The 25,791-nt window shown below is 40.6% G+C and overlaps 5 non-coding genes across 5 annotated transcripts; all 5 read right to left on the reverse strand.

Moving 5' to 3' along the window:
- Positions 1-4,401: 4,401 nt before the first annotated feature.
- Positions 4,402-4,565, reverse strand: LOC123729944 (U1 spliceosomal RNA). The gene has a single exon (XR_006761643.1). It is a non-coding gene; the product is annotated as a U1 spliceosomal RNA (small nuclear RNA).
- Positions 4,566-8,967: 4,402 nt separating this feature from the next.
- Positions 8,968-9,131, reverse strand: LOC123729955 (U1 spliceosomal RNA). Its single transcript, XR_006761651.1, has one exon. It is a non-coding gene; the product is annotated as a U1 spliceosomal RNA (small nuclear RNA).
- A 4,395-nt stretch (positions 9,132-13,526) lies between these two features.
- On the reverse strand, positions 13,527-13,690 carry LOC123729966 (U1 spliceosomal RNA). The gene has a single exon (XR_006761661.1). It is a non-coding gene; the product is annotated as a U1 spliceosomal RNA (small nuclear RNA).
- A 4,404-nt stretch (positions 13,691-18,094) lies between these two features.
- Positions 18,095-18,258, reverse strand: LOC123729977 (U1 spliceosomal RNA). The gene has a single exon (XR_006761671.1). It is a non-coding gene; the product is annotated as a U1 spliceosomal RNA (small nuclear RNA).
- Positions 18,259-22,755: 4,497 nt separating this feature from the next.
- On the reverse strand, positions 22,756-22,919 carry LOC123729986 (U1 spliceosomal RNA). Its single transcript, XR_006761680.1, has one exon. It is a non-coding gene; the product is annotated as a U1 spliceosomal RNA (small nuclear RNA).
- Positions 22,920-25,791: the final 2,872 nt, after the last annotated feature.

A 25,791-nucleotide genomic window follows, 5' to 3' on the forward strand; every position in this document is an offset into this window, starting at 1 on the left:
GAGTTGTACACGGTCAATGTGGGATAGTGCTTCCCGTGCGAACGTTTTAGTTTCATGGTTTTAGCACCACGGCTATTGAGAGAAAAGCAAATCATTTAAATAAACGTTCAGTGTTATTTTGTCTACGTGTAGATGGAAAGGTGAAAACACGTTTGAACTGTTATTTTACTCGTAAATGGTGAGTGTTTTTCAATTTTCCCAGGATGCAGTTCTGTAGAAATTATCATAACAAAAACATTTTTTATTAAACGTGTCTGATAGCTGAAACTATAACAAGTGATTAGAAATGCCCCTGAGTACATCCCAAACTATTCTGAAACACACATAAAGCCAAGTGAATGGAATTTGTGATTTTATTTAGCCTTTCTCGTTCTCGTGCTTCTTTTGTCTTCGAGAGAAAAGCCAGACTGCATTTCCACTATAGAACAGTAGTGGCCACACTCCCCAGTCCCACACAGCCACCCATGGAGGCACATTGAAACAGGGAGCGCTGATAAAGCGTTAGTTTCTACTCTTTCTTGTGGTGTTAATGTCGAGACAGTGCGTTAAATACCTGACTAAACTTTAGCGTTCATACAGATTGAACTGAAAGACAATGTATCTTATTGAACCCATGTCAGCCATTACCGGGGTGTGTTTGACAGGTCATTTACAAAAATGGCTGCGGTCCGTAACGTTAACGGTAAGAAACGACAGGCACAAGTAAGAGTATTACAAGAGTAGCAAGAGTAAATTTATAGCAATCCAGTGAGATTTAAATCAAGTGACAAGTGGATTTTGCACTCCTCTCAAACACAGGAAATAGATGGTGGAAAAAGACAGATCCTCTGGTGAGCGGGGGCATGCGCGTTGCTAGAGCAACTCTTAGAACAAGGATAGGTGTGTGTGTGTGTGTGTATCAGGGTCGTAGGATACAGGGGTTGGAACCGGTTCAGGGAACATGACAGAAAATAATGACCTTTTCTGAGGACCAGAACAGGGAACGAAAGTGATTTATAATGTTGCTGAAAACAAACAATTATTTGAAGAACATGGGAACCGGTAAATAACGTTATTTTACATTTCGGGCATTTTTCCAGTCCAACTAAAAACGCAACAAAGCATTTATGCAAAGCCCTCAACATCACCCAGTGTCTGGGTGCCTGCCAGCTGAAAATCTTTGCTAATGTGTGTATGTATGTAGGCTACCTGCCCTCCCACCAAAGCATAGTCTACTGTAGCTACTGATGCTACAGGCCTGATTCAGAAATTAGAGAGAGAGATTTTTTATTAGAGAATAAAGAAACGTTTTCAATACTAGTTAAGGATACTATAGTTATCACGTTTCACATTGGATTTATTAACTACAAAAACGTAAGATGTGTTTTTCTTTGCAGGGGCGAAAATCTAATATCAACTTTGGAGGGGACAATTACATGAAATTTTCTCAAGAGCAATTCCTGAGGGGGACACCAAAAGTAGTGCTGTAACACATAGCCTACATTGTAATATGGTAAATGTATATTGAGGAACCAAAGAAATAAGGTGTTTGCCGTGCTCCTAACTAACGGTACCCAAAACTACACAACTAATCACAACAGCAATACCATTGCCTTTAACACATCTTAGTTCAGTCACCAGTTTAAGCTGAGAGTGGGGGTATCCATGGCATATTCCAATTATGTTCCTATTTTACAAGTCAAAAAATTTGAGAACCTTTCATAATGTTGCCAAACAAAGACTCGACAAACTTACCTGAGACTCCCTGTCTCTGCCAGTCTGTCCCTGCATATCTGTCCCCAACTCTGCTGTCTGTGTGCCATCTGTTGCCTGCTCTGCCTAAAGACATCATTGTGAAACATTTCCATTAGAATTTCATTTCTTTCTTATGAACATTTTATCAACTAGTCTTTGAGATATTAGGCTAATAGGGTTCTTACTTTGCGTTTTGGTGTACTGAAAAATACTCTGATGTCCGTCTTCTTTATTTTTCTGCCATTTTTCTACCTGGCTGGCTGGCTACACACACATACAGTGTGTAGGTTATTTACAGTAGGAGATGGGCTTCTATCATCTTATCTTCAATCATTCTATTTGGGCTTCGATCTAAAAGGTAGCTAGCAAATGTGAAACGGATTGCAGTGACAAGAGTTGACAGCTGTATGAGTTCACCATTTACACAACATATGCTGCAACCTTTTGTAATTTTAATAGTTTGTTTCATATTGGCTGGCTTCCAATAATAGCTGAATTTGCAAAGCTAGCGAGCACCAATTCCGTTTCAGTGGTGTTTGCTATAATCTTTGCGACCCGGGTTAAATAAAGGTGAAATAAAATAAATAGATAAAAGTTCCCTTGCGACAATTTAGCTTTTGCAACGAGACCATTATATATCAAACTATTGTGAGGCAAAGGGTGGGGGGGGGTCGCAATCTTTTGAAACTTAAAAACGCGCTATTAAGTGTCTATAATCAGCACAATTGCTTTCATTGCGTATTATTAATATTATTTAAATTACATAGTTATGTTTACAGTGATATATTGGGGGGGACAAATCATATTTTTCCCAGGATGGGGGGGGTCGTGTCCCCCCCGGGATTTCCGCCCCTGTTTCTTTGTATTCTGGTGCCACTGCACAAGCATGTTAGATAGCTCTGGTCTGTCTAACTCTCAAACTCAAGGCAACATTATGTGTAATGTAATGGAACTGAGAGTCATGACCAAGGGCTAGCTCTGGTCCAATGTTAGGTAGCTCTGGTCCAACGTTAGGTAGCTCTGGTCCAACGTTAGGTAGCTCTGGTCCAACGTTAGGTAGCTCTGGTCCAATGTCAGGTAGCTCTGGTCCAATGTTAGGTAGCTCTGGTCCAATGTTAGGTAGCTCTGGTCCAACGTTAGGTAGCTCTGGTCCAACGTTAGGTTAGGTAGCTCTGGTCCAACGTTAGGTAGCTCTGGTCCAACGTTAGGTAGCTCTGGTCCAACGTTAGGAAACTCTGGTCCAATGTTAGGTAGATCTAGTCCAATGTTAGTTAAGCCAACTCTCTGAAGTTCAAAGACATTCAAAGTACATTCATATCCTCCATAGATATAATTCTGTTATATCGGTCATTCGGTGTCAGAAGAGTAGCGTTTTAAGTGTTTTTCACAAAATGTTCTAAATGGCGGGAAATCCATCAGTGTGGACCTTATGGGTCCCTGGGGCAGATTTGAGGAATCTATGTACCAAATTTCGATGACTTTAGGTCAAACGGGATGAGGGTGGTGAGCTTTCAAAGTTAGCATTTTCAGTCCCTTGTTATAGCGCCACCATCTGGTCAATCAGTATAATTGAATGAATTCCAGATCTCTATGGCAAGACGCTTCATTCACCAAAGTTTCGTCAAAATTGGGCCAGTGCTGTTTGAGCTATACTGTGTGACTAACGTATAGACTTTACTGTAAATTAAATTAAATCAAGTTTCACGTTTTAATGTCACGTGCACAAGTACAGTAAAATGCCTTTCTTGCGAGCTCTAAACCCAACAATACAGTAATCAATAACAATGTAATACTAAAAATGACATAAGGTAGAACAAAAACACACAAGAAATAAAATTAAGAAACAAGCTTGTACACAGCTATGATAATAACACACGTGAATTAACTTGGTATATAGTGGGGGTCGGTATTTAGCATCAGAAACTCAAGGTCGGGTGAACAGGAAGGAGCTCAAGATGTTTTCAACTTCGGTAAACCAGGAGTTGTTGATGAGGAAGCCGTACCCCCCCCCTGATCTTACCAGAAGACACCGCTACTGAAAAGCTGTCTGGTTGAATAGCAGAGTCGGGTGAATTCTCCGTAAACCATCTCTCTGTAAAAACAAAGACATTTCCTAACGTCCCTCTGTGATTCAAGCCTTTCTCGGAGTTCACTACGTTTATTTTTTACAAAACAAAACACAGCAGCAGAGACGGTAGAGACCATCTGGCAGAAGTGTGCCTGTTACAACGGGGACACAGCGCCTCCTACTGGACAAAATCAGTAGAAATGTTCAGCGCTTATTATTCCCACGCGGTCTCCATTCCAAGTACTAATCAGGCCGGACCCTGCTAAGCTTTATGGTAAAGTATATACAGTTACTGAGTCTCAAAAGCAGGTAAATTGAAGCAAACATAGCAGCCTTTTTTCATTAATTATACTAAAATTGACACCTGACAAACAGTTCTATTTTCCACATATTTCTAACAGTAGAAAACATGAATCGGATACAGCACCGACCGAAGCGATGGACATCGATAAACTGTTGATTGTAGGATCTCTAAACAGCAGAGCTACTAAAAATATAATCACCAACTTGTAACTAAGCTAGATATCTACATGTCAAAGCTTTCTTCACTTAAAAAAGGCTGTTTCAGTCGAACCTAATATTTACTTTCACAGTGAAATCAGGGGAGAGCGCGAACGCAGTCCCCCACTACCAGAAATTATGCAATCGAGATTTCCACATTTGGGAAATTCGCAGGGGTCAGCACAGCCGGAGTGCAATGGCTGAGCCTCACCCTGGGTGAACCGCCTTCTTGATCACGGTGTCTCCCTTGCCAGGTAAGTATGAGTTGTACACGGTCAATGTGGGATAGTGCTTCCTGTGCGAACGTTTTAGTTTCATGGTTTTAGCACCACGGCTATTGAGAGAAAAGCAAATCATTTAAATAAACGTTCAGTGTTATTTTGTCTACGTGTAGATGGAAAGGTGAAAACACGTTTGAACTGTTATTTTACTCGTAAATGGTGAGTGTTTTTCAATTTTCCCAGGATGCAGTTCTGTAGAAATTATCATAACAAAAACATTTTTTATTAAACGTGTCTGATAGCTGAAACTATAACAAGTGATTAGAAATGCCCCTGAGTACATCCCAAACTATTCTGAAACACACATAAAGCCAAGTGAATGGAATTTGTGATTTTATTTAGCCTTTCTCGTTCTCGTGGTTCTTTTGTCTTCGAGAGAAAAGCCAGACTGCATTTCCACTATAGAACAGTAGTGGCCACACTCCCCAGTCCCACACAGCCACCCATGGAGGCACATTGAAACAGGGAGCGCTGATAAAGCGTTAGTTTCTACTCTTTCTTGTGGTGTTAATGTCGAGACAGTGCGTTAAATACCTGACTAAACTTTAGCGTTCATACAGATTGAACTGAAAGACAATGTATCTTATTGAACCCATGTCAGCCATTACCGGGGTGTGTTTGACAGGTCATTTACAAAAATGGCTGCGGTCCGTAACGTTAACGGTAAGAAACGACAGGCACAAGTAAGAGTATACAAGAGTAGCAAGAGTAAATTTATAGCAATCCAGTGAGATTTAAATCAAGTGACAAGTGGATTTTGCACTCCTCTCAAACACAGGAAATAGATGGTGGAAAAAGACAGATCCTCTGGTGAGCGGGGCATGCGCGTTGCTAGAGCAACTCTTAGAACAAGGATAGGTGTGTGTGTGTGTGTGTGTATCAGGGTCGTAGGATACAGGGGTTGGAACCGGTTCAGGGAACATGACAGAAAATAATGACCTTTTCTGAGGACCAGAACAGGGAACGAAAGTGATTTATAATGTTGCTGAAAACAAACAATTATTTGAAGAACATGGGAACCGGTAAATAACGTTATTTTACATTTCGGGCATTTTTCCAGTCCAACTAAAAACGCAACAAAGCATTTATGCAAAGCCCTCAACATCACCCAGTGTCTGGGTGCCTGCCAGCTGAAAATCTTTGCTAATGTGTGTATGTATGTAGGCTACCTGCCCTCCCACCAAAGCATAGTCTACTGTAGCTACTGATGCTACAGGCCTGATTCAGAAATTAGAGAGAGAGATTTTTTATTAGAGAATAAAGAAACTTTTTCAATACTAGTTAAGGATACTATAGTTATCACGTTTCACATTGGATTTATTAACTACAAAAACGTAAGATGTGTTTTTCTTTGCAGGGGCGAAAATCTAATATCAACTTTGGAGGGGACAATTACATGAAATTTTCTCAAGAGCAATTCCTGAGGGGGACACCAAAAGTAGTGCTGTAACACATAGCCTACATTGTAATATGGTAAATGTATATTGAGGAACCAAAGAAATAAGGTGTTTGCCGTACTCCTAACTAACGGTACCCAAAACTACACAACTAATCACAACAGCAATACCATTGCCTTTAACACATCTTAGTTCAGTCACCAGTTTAAGCTGAGAGTGGGGGTATCCATGGCATATTCCAATTATGTTCCTATTTTACAAGTCAAAAAATTTGAGAACCTTTCATAATGTTGCCAAACAAAGACTCGACAAACTTACCTGAGACTCCCTGTCTCTGCCAGTCTGTCCCTGCATATCTGTCCCCAACTCTGCTGTCTGTGTGCCATCTGTTGCCTGCTCTGCCTAAAGACATCATTGTGAAACATTTCCATTAGAATTTCATTTCTTTCTTATGAACATTTTATCAACTAGTCTTTGAGATATTAGGCTAATAGGGTTCTTACTTTGCGTTTTGGTGTACGGAAAAATACTCTGATGTCCGTCTTCTTTATTTTTCTGCCATTTTTCTACCTGGCTGGCTGGCTGGCTACACACACATACAGTGTGTAGGTTATTTACAGTAGGAGATGGGCTTCTATCATCTTATCTTCAATCATTCTATTTGGGCTTCGATCTAAAAGGTAGCTAGCAAATGTGAAACGGATTGCAGTGACAAGAGTTGACAGCTGTATGAGTTCACCATTTACACAACATATGCTGCAACCTTTTGTAATTTTAATAGTTTGTTTCATATTGGCTGGCTTCCAATAATAGCTGAATTTGCAAAGCTAGCGAGCACCAATTCCGTTTCAGTGGTGTTTGCTATAATCTTTGCGACCCGGGTTAAATAAAGGTGAAATAAAATAAATAGATAAAAGTTCCCTTGCGACAATTTAGCTTTTGCAACGAGACCATTATATATCAAACTATTGTGAGGCAAAGGGTGGGGGGGGTCGCAATCTTTTGAAACTTAAAAACGCGCTATTAAGTGTCTATAATCAGCACAATTGCTTTCATTGCGTATTATTAATATTATTTAAATTACATAGTTATGTTTACAGTGATATTTTGGGGGGGACAAATCATATTTTTCCCAGGATGGGGGGGGTCGTGTCCCCCCGGGATTTCCGCCCCTGTTTCTTTGTATTCTGGTGCCACTGCACAAGCATGTTAGATAGCTCTGGTCTGTCTAACTCTCAAAACTCAAGGCAACATTATGTGTAATGTAATGGAACTGAGAGTCATGACCAAGGGCTAGCTCTGGTCCAATGTTAGGTAGCTCTGGTCCAACGTTAGGTAGCTCTGGTCCAACGTTAGGTAGCTCTGGTCCAATGTTAGGTAGCTCTGGTCCAATGTCAGGTAGCTCTGGTCCAATGTTAGGTAGCTCTGGTCCAATGTTAGGTAGCTCTGGTCCAACGTTAGGTAGCTCTTGTCCAACGTTAGGTTAGGTAGCTCTGGTCCAACGTTAGGTAGCTCTGGTCCAACGTTAGGTAGCTCTGGTCCAACGTTAGGAAACTCTGGTCCAATGTTAGGTAGATCTAGTCCAATGTTAGTTAAGCCAACTCTCTGAAGTTCAAAGACATTCAAAGTACATTCATATCCTCCATAGATATAATTCTGTTATATCGGTCATTCGGTGTCAGAAGAGTAGCGTTTTAAGTGTTTTTCACAAAATGTTCTAAATGGCGGGAAATCCATCAGTGTGGACCTTATGGGTCCCTGGGGCAGATTTGAGGAATCTATGTACCAAATTTCGATGACTTTAGGTCAAACGGGATGAGGGTGGTGAGCTTTCAAAGTTAGCATTTTCAGTCCCTTGTTATAGCGCCACCATCTGGTCAATCAGTATAATTGAATGAATTCCAGATCTCTATGGCAAGACGCTTCATTCACCAAAGTTTCGTCAAAATTGGGCCAGTGCTGTTTGAGCTATACTGTGTGACTAACGTATAGACTTTACTGTAAATTAAATTAAATCAAGTTTCACGTTTTAATGTCACGTGCACAAGTACAGTAAAATGCCTTTCTTGCGAGCTCTAAATCCAACAATACAGTAATCAATAACAATGTAATACTAAAAATGACATAAGGTAGAACAAAAACACACAAGAAATAAAATTAAGAAACAAGCTTGTACACAGCTATGATAATAACACACGTGAATTAACTTGGTATATAGTGGGGGTCGGTATTTAGCATCAGAAACTCAAGGTCGGGTGAACAGGAAGGAGCTCAAGATGTTTTCAACTTCGGTAAACCAGGAGTTGTTGATGAGGAAGCCGTACCCCCCCCTGATCTTACCAGAAGACACCGCTACTGAAAAGCTGTCTGGTTGAATAGCAGAGTCGGGTGAATTCTCCGTAAACCATCTCTCTGTAAAAACAAAGACATTTCCTAACGTCCCTCTGTGATTCAAGCCTTTCTCGGAGTTCACTACGTTTATTTTTTACAAAACAAAACACAGCAGCAGAGACGGTAGAGACCATCTGGCAGAAGTGTGCCTGTTACAACGGGGACACAGCGCCTCCTACTGGACAAAATCAGTAGAAATGTTCAGCGCTTATTATTCCCACGCGGTCTCCATTCCAAGTACTAATCAGGCCGGACCCTGCTAAGCTTTATGGTAAAGTATATACAGTTACTGAGTCTCAAAAGCAGGTAAATTGAAGCAAACATAGCAGCCTTTTTCATTAATTATACTAAAATTGACACCTGACAAACAGTTCTATTTTCCACATATTTCTAACAGTAGAAAACATGAATCGGATACAGCACCGACCGAAGCGATGGACATCGATAAACTGTTGATTGTAGGATCTCTAAACAGCAGAGCTACTAAAAATATAATCACCAACTTGTAACTAAGCTAGATATCTACATGTCAAAGCTTTCTTCACTTAAAAAAGGCTGTTTCAGTCGAACCTAATATTTACTTTCACAGTGAAATCAGGGGAGAGCGCGAACGCAGTCCCCCACTACCAGAAATTATGCAATCGAGATTTCCACATTTGGGAAATTCGCAGGGGTCAGCACAGCCGGAGTGCAATGGCTGAGCCTCACCCTGGGTGAACCGCCTTCTTGATCACGGTGTCTCCCTTGCCAGGTAAGTATGAGTTGTACACGGTCAATGTGGGATAGTGCTTCCCGTGCGAACGTTTTAGTTTCATGGTTTTAGCACCACGGCTATTGAGAGAAAAGCAAATCATTTAAATAAACGTTCAGTGTTATTTTGTCTACGTGTAGATGGAAAGGTGAAAACACGTTTGAACTGTTATTTTACTCGTAAATGGTGAGTGTTTTTCAATTTTCCCAGGATGCAGTTCTGTAGAAATTATCATAACAAAAACATTTTTTATTAAACGTGTCTGATAGCTGAAACTATAACAAGTGATTAGAAATGCCCCTGAGTACATCCCAAACTATTCTGAAACACACATAAAGCCAAGTGAATGGAATTTGTGATTTTATTTAGCCTTTCTCGTTCTCGTGGTTCTTTTGTCTTCGAGAGAAAAGCCAGACTGCATTTCCACTATAGAACAGTAGTGGCCACACTCCCCAGTCCCACACAGCCACCCATGGAGGCACATTGAAACAGGGAGCGCTGATAAAGCGTTAGTTTCTACTCTTTCTTGTGGTGTTAATGTCGAGACAGTGCGTTAAATACCTGACTAAACTTTAGCGTTCATACAGATTGAACTGAAAGACAATGTATCTTATTGAACCCATGTCAGCCATTACCGGGGTGTGTTTGACAGGTCATTTACAAAAATGGCTGCGGTCCGTAACGTTAACGGTAAGAAACGACAGGCACAAGTAAGAGTATTACAAGAGTAGCAAGAGTAAATTTATAGCAATCCAGTGAGATTTAAATCAAGTGACAAGTGGATTTTGCACTCCTCTCAAACACAGGAAATAGATGGTGGAAAAAGACAGATCCTCTGGTGAGCGGGGCATGCGCGTTGCTAGAGCAACTCTTAGAACAAGGATAGGGTGTGTGTGTGTGTGTGTATCAGGGTCGTAGGATACAGGGGTTGGAACCGGTTCAGGGAACATGACAGAAAATAATGACCTTTTCTGAGGACCAGAACAGGGAACGAAAGTGATTTATAATGTTGCTGAAAACAAACAATTATTTGAAGAACATGGGAACCGGTAAATAACGTTATTTTACATTTCGGGCATTTTTCCAGTCCAACTAAAAACGCAACAAAGCATTTATGCAAAGCCCTCAACATCACCCAGTGTCTGGGTGCCTGCCAGCTGAAAATCTTTGCTAATGTGTGTATGTATGTAGGCTACCTGCCCTCCCACCAAAGCATAGTCTACTGTAGCTACTGATGCTACAGGCCTGATTCAGAAATTAGAGAGAGAGATTTTTATTAGAGAATAAAGAAACTTTTTCAATACTAGTTAAGGATACTATAGTTATCACGTTTCACATTGGATTTATTAACTACAAAAACGTAAGATGTGTTTTTCTTTGCAGGGGCGAAAATCTAATATCAACTTTGGAGGGGACAATTACATGAAATTTTCTCAAGAGCAATTCCTGAGGGGGACACCAAAAGTAGTGCTGTAACACATAGCCTACATTGTAATATGGTAAATGTATATTGAGGAACCAAAGAAATAAGGTGTTTGCCGTGCTCCTAACTAACGGTACCCAAAACTACACAACTAATCACAACAGCAATACCATTGCCTTTAACACATCTTAGTTCAGTCACCAGTTTAAGCTGAGAGTGGGGGTATCCATGGCATATTCCAATTATGTTCCTATTTTACAAGTCAAAAAATTTGAGAACCTTTCATAATGTTGCCAAACAAAGACTCGACAAACTTACCTGAGACTCCCTGTCTCTGCCAGTCTGTCCCTGCATATCTGTCCCCAACTCTGCTGTCTGTGTGCCATCTGTTGCCTGCTCTGCCTAAAGACATCATTGTGAAACATTTCCATTAGAATTTCATTTCTTTCTTATGAACATTTTATCAACTAGTCTTTGAGATATTAGGCTAATAGGGTTCTTACTTTGCGTTTTGGTGTACTGAAAAATACTCTGATGTCCGTCTTCTTTATTTTTCTGCCATTTTTCTACCTGGCTGGCTGGCTACACACACATACAGTGTGTAGGTTATTTACAGTAGGAGATGGGCTTCTATCATCTTATCTTCAATCATTCTATTTGGGCTTCGATCTAAAAGGTAGCTAGCAAATGTGAAACGGATTGCAGTGACAAGAGTTGACAGCTGTATGAGTTCACCATTTACACAACATATGCTGCAACCTTTTGTAATTTTAATAGTTTGTTTCATATTGGCTGGCTTCCAATAATAGCTGAATTTGCAAAGCTAGCGAGCACCAATTCCGTTTCAGTGGTGTTTGCTATAATCTTTGCGACCGGGTTAAATAAAGGTGAAATAAAATAAATAGATAAAAGTTCCCTTGCGACAATTTAGCTTTTGCAACGAGACCATTATATATCAAACTATTGTGAGGCAAAGGGTGGGGGGGGGGTCGCAATCTTTTGAAACTTAAAAAGCGCTATTAAGTGTCTATAATCAGCACAATTGCTTTCATTGCGTATTATTAATATTATTTAAATTACATAGTTATGTTTACAGTGATATATTGGGGGGGACAAATCATATTTTTCCCAGGATGGGGGGGTCGTGTCCCCCCGGGATTTCCGCCCCTGTTTCTTTGTATTCTGGTGCCACTGCACAAGCATGTTAGATAGCTCTGGTCTGTCTAACTCTCAAACTCAAGGCAACATTATGTGTAATGTAATGGAACTGAGAGTCATGACCAAGGGCTAGCTCTGGTCCAATGTTAGGTAGCTCTGGTCCAACGTTAGGTAGCTCTGGTCCAACGTTAGGTAGCTCTGGTCCAACGTTAGGTAGCTCTGGTCCAATGTCAGGTAGCTCTGGTCCAATGTTAGGTAGCTCTGGTCCAATGTTAGGTAGCTCTGGTCCAACGTTAGGTAGCTCTGGTCCAACGTTAGGTTAGGTAGCTCTGGTCCAACGTTAGGTAGCTCTTGTCCAACGTTAGGTAGCTCTGGTCCAACGTTAGGAAACTCTGGTCCAATGTTAGGTAGATCTAGTCCAATGTTAGTTAAGCCAACTCTCTGAAGTTCAAAGACATTCAAAGTACATTCATATCCTCCATAGATATAATTCTGTTATATCGGTCATTCGGTGTCAGAAGAGTAGCGTTTTAAGTGTTTTTCACAAAATGTTCTAAATGGCGGGAAATCCATCAGTGTGGACCTTATGGGTCCCTGGGGCAGATTTGAGGAATCTATGTACCAAATTTCGATGACTTTAGGTCAAACGGGATGAGGGTGGTGAGCTTTCAAAGTTAGCATTTTCAGTCCCTTGTTATAGCGCCACCATCTGGTCAATCAGTATAATTGAATGAATTCCAGATCTCTATGGCAAGACGCTTCATTCACCAAAGTTTCGTCAAAATTGGGCCAGTGCTGTTTGAGCTATACTGTGTGACTAACGTATAGACTTTACTGTAAATTAAATTAAATCAAGTTTCACGTTTTAATGTCACGTGCACAAGTACAGTAAAATGCCTTTCTTGCGAGCTCTAAATCCAACAATACAGTAATCAATAACAATGTAATACTAAAAATGACATAAGGTAGAACAAAAACACACAAGAAATAAAATTAAGAAACAAGCTTGTACACAGCTATGATAATAACACACGTGAATTAACTTGGTATATAGTGGGGGTCGGTATTTAGCATCAGAAACTCAAGGTCGGGTGAACAGGAAGGAGCTCAAGATGTTTTCAACTTCGGTAAACCAGGAGTTGTTGATGAGGAAGCCGTACCCCCCCCCTGATCTTACCAGAAGACACCGCTACTGAAAAGCTGTCTGGTTGAATAGCAGAGTCGGGTGAATTCTCCGTAAACCATCTCTCTGTAAAAACAAAGACATTTCCTAACGTCCCTCTGTGATTCAAGCCTTTCTCGGAGTTCACTACGTTTATTTTTTACAAAACAAAACACAGCAGCAGAGACGGTAGAGACCATCTGGCAGAAGTGTGCCTGTTACAACGGGGACACAGCGCCTCCTACTGGACAAAATCAGTAGAAATGTTCAGCGCTTATTATTCCCACGCGGTCTCCATTCCAAGTACTAATCAGGCCGGACCCTGCTAAGCTTTATGGTAAAGTATATACAGTTACTGAGTCTCAAAAGCAGGTAAATTGAAGCAAACATAGCAGCCTTTTTCATTAATTATACTAAAATTGACACCTGACAAACAGTTCTATTTTCCACATATTTCTAACAGTAGAAAACATGAATCGGATACAGCACCGACCGAAGCGATGGACATCGATAAACTGTTGATTGTAGGATCTCTAAACAGCAGAGCTACTAAAAATATAATCACCAACTTGTAACTAAGCTAGATATCTACATGTCAAAGCTTTCTTCACTTAAAAAGGCTGTTTCAGTCGAACCTAATATTTACTTTCACAGTGAAATCAGGGGAGAGCGCGAACGCAGTCCCCCACTACCAGAAATTATGCAATCGAGATTTCCACATTTGGGAAATTCGCAGGGGTCAGCACAGCCGGAGTGCAATGGCTGAGCCTCACCCTGGGTGAACCGCCTTCTTGATCACGGTGTCTCCCTTGCCAGGTAAGTATGAGTTGTACACGGTCAATGTGGGATAGTGCTTCCCGTGCGAACGTTTTAGTTTCATGGTTTTAGCACCACGGCTATTGAGAGAAAAGCAAATCATTTAAATAAACGTTCAGTGTTATTTTGTCTACGTGTAGATGGAAAGGTGAAAACACGTTTGAACTGTTATTTTACTCGTAAATGGTGAGTGTTTTTCAATTTTCCCAGGATGCAGTTCTGTAGAAATTATCATAACAAAAACATTTTTTATTAAACGTGTCTGATAGCTGAAACTATAACAAGTGATTAGAAATGCCCCTGAGTACATCCCAAACTATTCTGAAACACACATAAAGCCAAGTGAATGGAATTTGTGATTTTATTTAGCCTTTCTCGTTCTCGTGGTTCTTTTGTCTTCGAGAGAAAAGCCAGACTGCATTTCCACTATAGAACAGTAGTGGCCACACTCCCCAGTCCCACACAGCCACCCATGGAGGCACATTGAAACAGGGAGCGCTGATAAAGCGTTAGTTTCTACTCTTTCTTGTGGTGTTAATGTCGAGACAGTGCGTTAAATACCTGACTAAACTTTAGCGTTCATACAGATTGAACTGAAAGACAATGTATCTTATTGAACCCATGTCAGCCATTACCGGGGTGTGTTTGACAGGTCATTTACAAAAATGGCTGCGGTCCGTAACGTTAACGGTAAGAAACGACAGGCACAAGTAAGAGTATACAAGAGTAGCAAGAGTAAATTTATAGCAATCCAGTGAGATTTAAATCAAGTGACAAGTGGATTTTGCACTCCTCTCAAACACAGGAAATAGATGGTGGAAAAAGACAGATCCTCTGGTGAGCGGGGCATGCGCGTTGCTAGAGCAACTCTTAGAACAAGGATAGGTGTGTGTGTGTGTGTGTGTGTATCAGGGTCGTAGGATACAGGGGTTGGAACCGGTTCAGGGAACATGACAGAAAATAATGACCTTTTCTGAGGACCAGAACAGGGAACGAAAGTGATTTATAATGTTGCTGAAAACAAACAATTATTTGAAGAACATGGGAACCGGTAAATAACGTTATTTTACATTTCGGGCATTTTTCCAGTCCAACTAAAAACGCAACAAAGCATTTATGCAAAGCCCTCAACATCACCCAGTGTCTGGGTGCCTGCCAGCTGAAAATCTTTGCTAATGTGTGTATGTATGTAGGCTACCTGCCCTCCCACCAAAGCATAGTCTACTGTAGCTACTGATGCTACAGGCCTGATTCAGAAATTAGAGAGAGAGATTTTTATTAGAGAATAAAGAAACGTTTTCAATACTAGTTAAGGATACTATAGTTATCACGTTTCACGTTGGATTTATTAACTACAAAAACGTAAGATGTGTTTTTCTTTGCAGGGGCGAAAATCTAATATCAACTTTGGAGGGGACAATTACATGAAATTTTCTCAAGAGCAATTCCTGAGGGGGACACCAAAAGTAGTGCTGTAACACATAGCCTACATTGTAATATGGTAAATGTATATTGAGGAACCAAAGAAATAAGGTGTTTGCCGTGCTCCTAACTAACGGTACCCAAAACTACACAACTAATCACAACAGCAATACCATTGCCTTTAACACATCTTAGTTCAGTCACCAGTTTAAGCTGAGAGTGGGGGTATCCATGGCATATTCCAATTATGTTCCTATTTTACAAGTCAAAAAATTTGAGAACCTTTCATAATGTTGCCAAACAAAGACTCGACAAACTTACCTGAGACTCCCTGTCTCTGCCAGTCTGTCCCTGCATATCTGTCCCCAACTCTGCTGTCTGTGTGCCATCTGTTGCCTGCTCTGCCTAAAGACATCATTGTGAAACATTTCCATTAGAATTTCATTTCTTTCTTATGAACATTTTATCAACTAGTCTTTGAGATATTAGGCTAATAGGGTTCTTACTTTGCGTTTTGGTGTACTGAAAAATACTCTGATGTCCGTCTTCTTTATTTTTCTGCCATTTTTCTACCTGGCTGGCTGGCTACACACACATACAGTGTGTAGGTTATTTACAGTAGGAGATGGGCTTCTATCATCTTATCTTCAATCATTCTATTTGGGCTTCGATCTAAAAGGTAGCTAGCAAATGTGAAACGGATTGCAGTGACAAGAGTTGACAGCTGTATGAGTTCACCATTTACACAACATATGCTGCAACCTTTTGTAATTTTAATAGTTTGTTTCATATTGGCTGGCTTCCAATAATAGCTGAATTTGCAAAGCTAGCGAGCACCAATTCCGTTTCAGTGGTGTTTGCTATAATCTTTGCGACCCGGGTTAAATAAAGGTGAAATAAAATAAATAGATAAAAGTTCCCTTGCGACAATTTAGCTTTTGCAACGAGACCATTATATATCAAACTATTGTGAGGCAAAGGGTGGGGGGGGGGGTCGCAATCTTTTGAAACTTAAAAACGCGCTATTAAGTGTCTATAATCAGCACAATTGCTTTCATTGCGTATTATTAATATTATTTAAATTACATAGTTATGTTTACAGTGATATATTGGGGGGGACAAATCATATTTTTCCCAGGATGGGGGGGGTCGTGTCCCCCCCGGGATTTCCGCCCCTGTTTCTTTGTATTCTGGTGCCACTGCACAAGCATGTTAGATAGCTCTGGTCTGTCTAACTCTCAAACTCAAGGCAACATTATGTGTAATGTAATGGAACTGAGAGTCATGACCAAGGGCTAGCTCTGGTCCAATGTTAGGTAGCTCTGGTCCAACGTTAGGTAGCTCTGGTCCAACGTTAGGTAGCTCTGGTCCAACGTTAGGTAGCTCTGGTCCAATGTCAGGTAGCTCTGGTCCAATGTTAGGTAGCTCTGGTCCAATGTTAGGTAGCTCTGGTCCAACGTTAGGTAGCTCTGGTCCAACGTTAGGTTAGGTAGCTCTGGTCCAACGTTAGGTAGCTCTTGTCCAACGTTAGGTAGCTCTGGTCCAACGTTAGGAAACTCTGGTCCAATGTTAGGTAGATCTAGTCCAATGTTAGTTAAGCCAACTCTCTGAAGTTCAAAGACATTCAAAGTACATTCATATCCTCCATAGATATAATTCTGTTATATCGGTCATTCGGTGTCAGAAGAGTAGCGTTTTAAGTGTTTTTCACAAAATGTTCTAAATGGCGGGAAATCCATCAGTGTGGACCTTATGGGTCCCTGGGGCAGATTTGAGGAATCTATGTACCAAATTTCGATGACTTTAGGTCAAACGGGATGAGGGTGGTGAGCTTTCAAAGTTAGCATTTTCAGTCCCTTGTTATAGCGCCACCATCTGGTCAATCAGTATAATTGAATGAATTCCAGATCTCTATGGCAAGACGCTTCATTCACCAAAGTTTCATCAAAATTGGGCCAGTGCTGTTTGAGCTATACTGTGTGACTAACGTATAGACTTTACTGTAAATTAAATTAAATCAAGTTTCACGTTTTAATGTCACGTGCACAAGTACAGTAAAATGCCTTTCTTGCGAGCTCTAAATCCAACAATACAGTAATCAATAACAATGTAATACTAAAAATGACATAAGGTAGAACAAAAACACACAAGAAATAAAATTAAGAAACAAGCTTGTACACAGCTATGATAATAACACACGTGAATTAACTTGGTATATAGTGGGGGTCGGTATTTAGCATCAGAAACTCAAGGTCGGGTGAACAGGAAGGAGCTCAAGATGTTTTCAACTTCGGTAAACCAGGAGTTGTTGATGAGGAAGCCGTACCCCCCCCCCTGATCTTACCAGAAGACACCGCTACTGAAAAGCTGTCTGGTTGAATAGCAGAGTCGGGTGAATTCTCCGTAAACCATCTCTCTGTAAAAACAAAGACATTTCCTAACGTCCCTCTGTGATTCAAGCCTTTCTCGGAGTTCACTACGTTTATTTTTTACAAAACAAAACACAGCAGCAGAGACGGTAGAGACCATCTGGCAGAAGTGTGCCTGTTACAACGGGGACACAGCGCCTCCTACTGGACAAAATCAGTAGAAATGTTCAGCGCTTATTATTCCCACGCGGTCTCCATTCCAAGTACTAATCAGGCCGGACCCTGCTAAGCTTTATGGTAAAGTATATACAGTTACTGAGTCTCAAAAGCAGGTAAATTGAAGCAAACATAGCAGCCTTTTTCATTAATTATACTAAAATTGACACCTGACAAACAGTTCTATTTTCCACATATTTCTAACAGTAGAAAACATGAATCGGATACAGCACCGACCGAAGCGATGGACATCGATAAACTGTTGATTGTAGGATCTCTAAACAGCAGAGCTACTAAAAATATAATCACCAACTTGTAACTAAGCTAGATATCTACATGTCAAAGCTTTCTTCACTTAAAAAAGGCTGTTTCAGTCGAACCTAATATTTACTTTCACAGTGAAATCAGGGGAGAGCGCGAACGCAGTCCCCCACTACCAGAAATTATGCAATCGAGATTTCCACATTTGGGAAATTCGCAGGGGTCAGCACAGCCGGAGTGCAATGGCTGAGCCTCACCCTGGGTGAACCGCCTTCTTGATCACGGTGTCTCCCTTGCCAGGTAAGTATGAGTTGTACACGGTCAATGTGGGATAGTGCTTCCCGTGCGAACGTTTTAGTTTCATGGTTTTAGCACCACGGCTATTGAGAGAAAAGCAAATCATTTAAATAAACGTTCAGTGTTATTTTGTCTACGTGTAGATGGAAAGGTGAAAACACGTTTGAACTGTTATTTTACTCGTAAATGGTGAGTGTTTTTCAATTTTCCCAGGATGCAGTTCTGTAGAAATTATCATAACAAAAACATTTTTTATTAAACGTGTCTGATAGCTGAAACTATAACAAGTGATTAGAAATGCCCCTGAGTACATCCCAAACTATTCTGAAACACACATAAAGCCAAGTGAATGGAATTTGTGATTTTATTTAGCCTTTCTCGTTCTCGTGGTTCTTTTGTCTTCGAGAGAAAAGCCAGACTGCATTTCCACTATAGAACAGTAGTGGCCACACTCCCCAGTCCCACACAGCCACCCATGGAGGCACATTGAAACAGGGAGCGCTGATAAAGCGTTAGTTTCTACTCTTTCTTGTGGTGTTAATGTCGAGACAGTGCGTTAAATACCTGACTAAACTTTAGCGTTCATACAGATTGAACTGAAAGACAATGTATCTTATTGAACCCATGTCAGCCATTACCGGGGTGTGTTTGACAGGTCATTTACAAAAATGGCTGCGGTCCGTAACGTTAACGGTAAGAAACGACAGGCACAAGTAAGAGTATACAAGAGTAGCAAGAGTAAATTTATAGCAATCCAGTGAGATTTAAATCAAGTGACAAGTGGATTTTGCACTCCTCTCAAACACAGGAAATAGATGGTGGAAAAAGACAGATCCTCTGGTGAGCGGGGCATGCGCGTTGCTAGAGCAACTCTTAGAACAAGGATAGGTGTGTGTGTATCAGGGTCGTAGGATACAGGGGTTGGAACCGGTTCAGGGAACATGACAGAAAATAATGACCTTTTCTGAGGACCAGAACAGGGAACGAAAGTGATTTATAATGTTGCTGAAAACAAACAATTATTTGAAGAACATGGGAACCGGTAAATAACGTTATTTTACATTTCGGCCATTTTTCCAGTCCAACTAAAAACGCAACAAAGCATTTATGCAAAGCCCTCAACATCACCCAGTGTCTGGGTGCCTGCCAGCTGAAAATCTTTGCTAATGTGTGTATGTATGTAGGCTACCTGCCCTCCCACCAAAGCATAGTCTACTGTAGCTACTGATGCTACAGGCCTGATTCAGAAATTAGAGAGAGATTTTTTATTAGAGAATAAAGAAACTTTTTCAATACTAGTTAAGGATACTATAGTTATCACGTTTCACGTTGGATTTATTAACTACAAAAACGTAAGATGTGTTTTTCTTTGCAGGGGCGAAAATCTAATATCAACTTTGGAGGGGACAATTACATGAAATTTTCTCAAGAGCAATTCCTGAGGGGGACACCAAAAGTAGTGCTGTAACACATAGCCTACATTGTAATATGGTAAATGTATATTGAGGAACCAAAGAAATAAGGTGTTTGCCGTACTCCTAACTAACGGTACCCAAAACTACACAACTAATCACAACAGCAATACCATTGCCTTTAACAAATCTTAGTTCAGTCACCAGTTTAAGCTGAGAGTGGGGGTATCCATGGCATATTCCAATTATGTTCCTATTTTACAAGTCAAAAAATTTGAGAACCTTTCATAATGTTGCCAAACAAAGACTCGACAAACTTACCTGAGACTCCCTGTCTCTGCCAGTCTGTCCCTGCATATCTGTCCCCAACTCTGCTGTCTGTGTGCCATCTGTTGCCTGCTCTGCCTAAAGACATCATTGTGAAACATTTCCATTAGAATTTCATTTCTTTCTTATGAACATTTTATCAACTAGTCTTTGAGATATTAGGCTAATAGGGTTCTTACTTTGCGTTTTGGTGTACTGAAAAATACTCTGATGTCCGTCTTCTTTATTTTTCTGCCATTTTTCTACCTGGCTGGCTGGCTACACACACATACAGTGTGTAGGTTATTTACAGTAGGAGATGGGCTTCTATCATCTTATCTTCAATCATTCTATTTGGGCTTCGATCTAAAAGGTAGCTAGCAAATGTGAAACGGATTGCAGTGACAAGAGTTGACAGCTGTATGAGTTCACCATTTACACAACATATGCTGCAACCTTTTGTAATTTTAATAGTTTGTTTCATATTGGCTGGCTTCCAATAATAGCTGAATTTGCAAAGCTAGCGAGCACCAATTCCGTTTCAGTGGTGTTTGCTATAATCTTTGCGACCCGGGTTAAATAAAGGTGAAATAAAATAAATAGATAAAAGTTCCCTTGCGACAATTTAGCTTTTGCAACGAGACCATTATATATCAAACTATTGTGAGGCAAAGGGTGGGGGGGGGTCGCAATCTTTTGAAACTTAAAAACGCGCTATTAAGTGTCTATAATCAGCACAATTGCTTTCATTGCGTATTATTAATATTATTTAAATTACATAGTTATGTTTACAGTGATATTTTGGGGGGGGGACAAATCATATTTTTCCCAGGATGGGGGGGGGGTCGTGTCCCCCCTGGGATTTCCGCCCCTGTTTCTTTGTATTCTGGTGCCACTGCACAAGCATGTTAGATAGCTCTGGTCTGTCTAACTCTCGAAAACTCAAGGCAACATTATGTGTAATGTAATGGAACTGAGAGTCATGACCAAGGGCTAGCTCTGGTCCAATGTTAGGTAGCTCTGGTCCAATGTTAGGTAGCTCTGGTCCAACGTTAGGTAGCTCTGGTCCAATGTTAGGTAGCTCTGGTCCAACGTTAGGTAGCTCTGGTCCAACGTTAGGTAGCTCTGGTCCAACGTTAGGTAGCTCTGGTCCAATGTCAGGTAGCTCTGGTCCAATGTCAGGTAGCTCTGGTCCAATGTTAGGTAGCTCTGGTCCAATGTTAGGTAGCTCTGGTCCAACGTTAGGTAGCTCTGGTCCAACGTTAGGTTAGGTAGCTCTGGTCCAACGTTAGGTAGCTCTGGTCCAACGTTAGGTAGCTCTGGCACGTTAGGAAACTCTGGTCCAATGTTAGGTAGATCTAGTCCAATGTTAGTTAAGCCAACTCTCTGAAGTTCAAAGACATTCAAAGTACATTCATATCCTCCATAGATATAATTCTGTTATATCGGTCATTCGGTGTCAAAAGAGTAGCGTTTTAAGTGTTTTTCACAAAATGTTCTAAATGGCGGGAAATCCATCAGTGTGGACCTTATGGGTCCCTGGGGCAGATTTGAGGAATCTATGTACCAAATTTCGATGACTTTAGGTCAAACGGGATGAGGGTGGTGAGCTTTCAAAGTTAGCATTTTCAGTGCCTTGTTATAGCGCCACCATCTGGTCAATCAGTATAATTGAATAAATTCCAGATCTCTATGGCAAGACGCTTCATTCACCAAAGTTTCGTCAAAATTGGGCCAGTGCTGTTTGAGCTATACTGTGTGACTAACGTATAGACTTTACTGTAAATTAAATTAAATCAAGTTTCACGTTTTAATGTCACGTGCACAAGTACAGTAAAATGCCTTTCTTGCGAGCTCTAAACCCAACAATACAGTAATCAATAACAATGTAATACTAAAAATGACATAAGGTAGAACAAAAACACACAAGAAATAAAATTAAGAAACAAGCTTGTACACAGCTATGATAATAACACACGTGAATTAACTTGGTATATAGTGGGGGTCGGTATTTAGCATCAGAAACTCAAGGTCGGGTGAACAGGAAGGAGCTCAAGATGTTTTCAACTTCGGTAAACCAGGAGTTGTTGATGAGGAAGCCGTACCCCTCCCCTGATCTTACCAGAAGACACCGCTACTGAAAAGCTGGCTGGTTGAATAGCAGAGTCGGGTGAATTCTCCGTAAACCATCTCTCTGTAAAAACAAAGACATTTCCTAACGTCCCTCTGTGATTCAAGCCTTTCTCGGAGTTCACTACGTTTATTTTTTACAAAACAAAACACAGCAGCAGAGACGGTAGAGACCATCTGGCAGAAGTGTGCCTGTTACAACGGGGACACAGCGCCTCCTACTGGACAAAATCAGTAGAAATGTACAGCGCTTATTATTCCCACGCGGTCTCCATTCCAAGTACTAATCAGGCCCGACCCTGCTAAGCTTTATGAGTTTATGGTAAAGTATATACAGATACTGAGTCTCAAAAGCAGGTAAATTGAAGCAAACATAGCAGCCTTTTTACCTTTTTTATTAATTATGCTAAAATTGACAACTGACAAACAGTTCTATTTTCCACATATTTCTAACAGTAGAAAACAGCACATGAATCGGATACAGCACCGACCGAAGCGATGGACATCGATAAACTGTTGATTGTAGGATCTCTAAACAGCGGAGCTACTAAAAATATAATCACCAACTTCTAACTAAGCTAGATATCTACATGTCAACGCTTTGTTTACTTCGAAAAAGACTGCTTCAGTCGAAGCTAATATTTATTTTGACAGTGAAATCAGGGGAGAGCGCGAACGCAGTCCCCCACTACCAGAAATTATGCAATCGAGATTTCCACATTTGGGAAATTCGCAGGGGTCAGCACAGCCGGAGTGCAATGGCTGAGCCTCACCCTGGGTGAACCGCCTTCTTGATCACGGTGTCTCCCTTGCCAGGTAAGTATGAGTTGTACACGGTCAATGTGGGATAGTCCTTCCCGTGCGAACGTTTTAGTTTCATGGTTTTAGCACCACGGCTATTGAGAGAAAAGCAAATCATTTAAATAAACGTTCAGTGTTATTTTGTCTGCTTGTAGATGGAAAGGAGGAAACACGTTTAAACTGTTATTTTACTCGTAAAAGATGAGTGTTTTTCAAATTTCCCAGGATGCAGTTCTGTAGAATTTATCATAACAAAAACATTTTTATTAAACCTGTCTGATAGTTGAAACTATAACAAATGATTAGAAATGCCCCTGAGTACATCCCAAACTATTCTGAAACACACATAAAGCCAAGTGAATGGAATTTGTGATTTTATTTAGCCTTTCTCGTTCTCGTGGTTCTTTTGTCTTCGAGAGAAAAGCCAGACTGCATTTCCACTATAGAACAGTAGTGGCCACACTCCCCAGTCCCACACAGCCACCCATGCAGGCACATTGAAACATAGAATAACAAAGTATTGTATTTCAACCACTCCGCCTCTTTAACAAATTGGTAAACTGAAAGAATGTTACTGTTATAAATGGAAGTCAGTTGCTCCCTTATAATACAAGAGAAGTGTACAGCCTGCTGGGAAAAAAAACGAATGAGCATCTAGCAAGAGTCAACGAAATTGTTAATTAAAAGGTTTAAAAACAATTCTGATAAATGCAACAGTTGGACAATGGATGAAGATACTCCTAACGGTTTACAATTGTTCAGTGGTGGAAAAAGTACCCAATTGTCATACTTGAGTAAAAATAAAGATATCTTAATAGGAAAGGACTCAGGTAAAAGTGAAAGTCAGGATTTAAATATACTCAAGTATTAAAAGTAAATGTAATTGCAAAAATGTACTCAAGTATCAAAAGTATTAATCATTTCAAATTCCTTATATTAAGCAAACTTAATTTACGGATTGCCAGGAGCACACTCCATCAGGATACTAGAAAGAGGAGGCCGTGTAGCCCGTCTTTTCAGCTAGCCATCAGGATACTAGAAAGAGGAGGCCGTGTAGCTGTCTTTTCAGCTAGCCATCAGGATACTAGGAAAAGGAGGCCGTGTATCCTGTCTTTTCAGCTAGCCATCAGGATACTAGGAAGAGGAGGCCATGTAGCCGTCTTTTCAGCTAGCCATCAGGATACTAGGAAGAGGAGGCCGTGTAGCCCGTCTTTTCAGCTAGCCATCAGGATACTAGGAAGAGGAGGCCGTGTAGCCCGTTGCCTTCGGTCATCTCGGCCAGGAGCAACAGGTACGCTAGCTGGTCATGGAACAAAGGAGGGAATGTACTATTCCATATCTGAGGAGGCTGAGAGAGATATTTGTGTAGCTTCCGATTCATGATTCAGAAGTGTTTGTCGGTCGTAGGAGATTATTGCACGAACATTCTGAGCAAACAAAGTGCTAATGAATGCTTTTAATAGCAATAAAAAAGTAAAGTCGAGCAGCAACGAATCCTTCAGAATTAATATGAGGGGTATACTAGTTACCTGGTTTGAGGAGTTAGCAAAGTAAACTATATATATTGTAACTGCTGAAGTGGAAACATCTAGGAGAAACAACGGCTCAACCGCGAAGTGGTAGGCCACACAAACTCACAGAAAGGGAACGTTGAGTGCTGAAGCGCATAGTGCACACAAATTGTCTCACCTCGGTTGCAACACTCACTACGAGTTCACTACGAGTTCCAAAGTCAGCACAATAACTGTTCGTCAAGAGCTTCATGAAATGGGTTTCCATGGCCGAGCAGCCGCACACAAGCCTAAGATCACCATGCGCAATGCCAAGCGTCTGCTGAAGTGGTGTAAAGCTTGCTGCCATTGGACTCTGGAGCAGTGGAAACACGTTCTCTGGAAGGAAAAATCACGCTACACCATCAAGCAGTCTGACGGACTTATCTGGTTTTGGCTGATGCTAGGAGAACGCTATGCCCCAATGAATAATGCGAACTGTAAAGTTTGGTGGAGGAGGAATAATGGGCCGGGGCTGTTTTTCATGGTTCGGGCTAGGCCCCTTAGTTCCAGTGAAGTTCCAACCTTATGGATGTGACATTTCCACACAAAATGAGAAACAAATGGCTCAGAGAATTGACTTATCAGGCATAAATGAAAATGTTAATGCGTATATTTGTAAAACCCTGTAGGGGAAGTGTAGACACAAAATTACAATGTTCTAAGCAATACCACTTTGAAGTAACAGAACAACAAAACTTGTAGACGGAAATGGACAGGCATTTTTGGCGGAACGTTCACATCAGCAAAAGTCGTGAATCTCAAAGGGTAAAATATGAATAGCCACTTTGAAAGTAAGGCTTGTCTACACACAAAAACCACAATGATGAACATATAAAAATGGTCATATATACTTTAGAGAAGAAAATTTACCGTTGTGGATGTGACATCCTCCCTTACGGAAGTGACGCTGTGCAAAATGACTGTTAATATATTAAAGATTTCTTCACCGAACTTCATAATAATACTTTTGTTGTCATCTGAAAATGCAATGTACCTCAAAGAACCAAGAAATCACTAGTATCGTGAATAGTTATTGTATATGCTATCAAAGTGCACTCGAGGGTCCCGTCTTAACCAAACATGAATGCACAAATGTGCTAAAAAAAAAAAATGCATTTACAATTATTTATTTGAAAAAGTATTTTCATTGCGAATTAGAGTGCTGCATACCTCAACAATTATATGAATATTTGCAATTTCATAATAACACTAGAGATGACAGGGTCCCAGAAAACAGACAACAAATGACACTGCACAATTTACAACATTTGAGTCATTGCATTCGAGATCATTTATGACTGCTTTATGTCTAATATTAAATGTTATTATCAATCACCTACTG

This window comes from Salmo salar, chromosome ssa23, assembly GCF_905237065.1.
Source record: "Salmo salar chromosome ssa23, Ssal_v3.1, whole genome shotgun sequence".
NCBI classification, from domain to species: Eukaryota; Metazoa; Chordata; class Actinopteri; order Salmoniformes; family Salmonidae; genus Salmo; species Salmo salar.